Raw genomic sequence first — 647 nt, 5'->3', positions numbered from 1 at the left:
GAATTCACTATAAATTAAATCTTGCCCAGGAGTTCCGTCCTGGCTCAGCAGAAACGAATCTGACTTGTATCCATGAGGACACAGGTCCGATCCGGGGCCTTGCTCAGTAGGTTAAGGATCCGGTGTTGCCATGAGCTGTGGTGTAGGTCATAGATGAGGCTTGGATCTGGCGTTGCTGTGGCTGTGGTGTAAGCCAGTGGCTACAGCTCCAATTGGACCCCCTAGCCTGGGAACCTCTATATGCTGCAGGTGTGGGCCTAAAAAGACCAAAAAAAAAAAAAAAGGAAAGAAAAAGAAAATCTTGCCCTGTAGAAAAGTTACCTACATGGAGGCCGAGGGCTTACCTTTATATTTATCGAGCCATATTTTCAATGTACTATTTTTCCCTCAGATGTAAATGTAGAAACTTAAGTACATTTAGAGTCAAAGACTGCATATGGCATGGCTATAATGTGAGGAAAGTAATTTTCACGTGTCTTGTCCACACAGCCTTACTACTCACAGCGGTTTACAGAGTTAGGTGAGAAACTTTATCTAAAGGTGCAAATTCCTAACAGCCGCGAGAGGCCATGGCGTACTGCCACTGCATTGTAACATTATAAGCTTGTCTTGTGTAAAAATATTTAGTGCATTAAAAACACTGAGAC

This window comes from Phacochoerus africanus, chromosome 14 (assembly GCF_016906955.1).
Source record: "Phacochoerus africanus isolate WHEZ1 chromosome 14, ROS_Pafr_v1, whole genome shotgun sequence".
Lineage (NCBI taxonomy): Eukaryota > Metazoa > Chordata > Mammalia > Artiodactyla > Suidae > Phacochoerus > Phacochoerus africanus.
Note: the sequence above shows the minus strand (reverse complement) of the source record.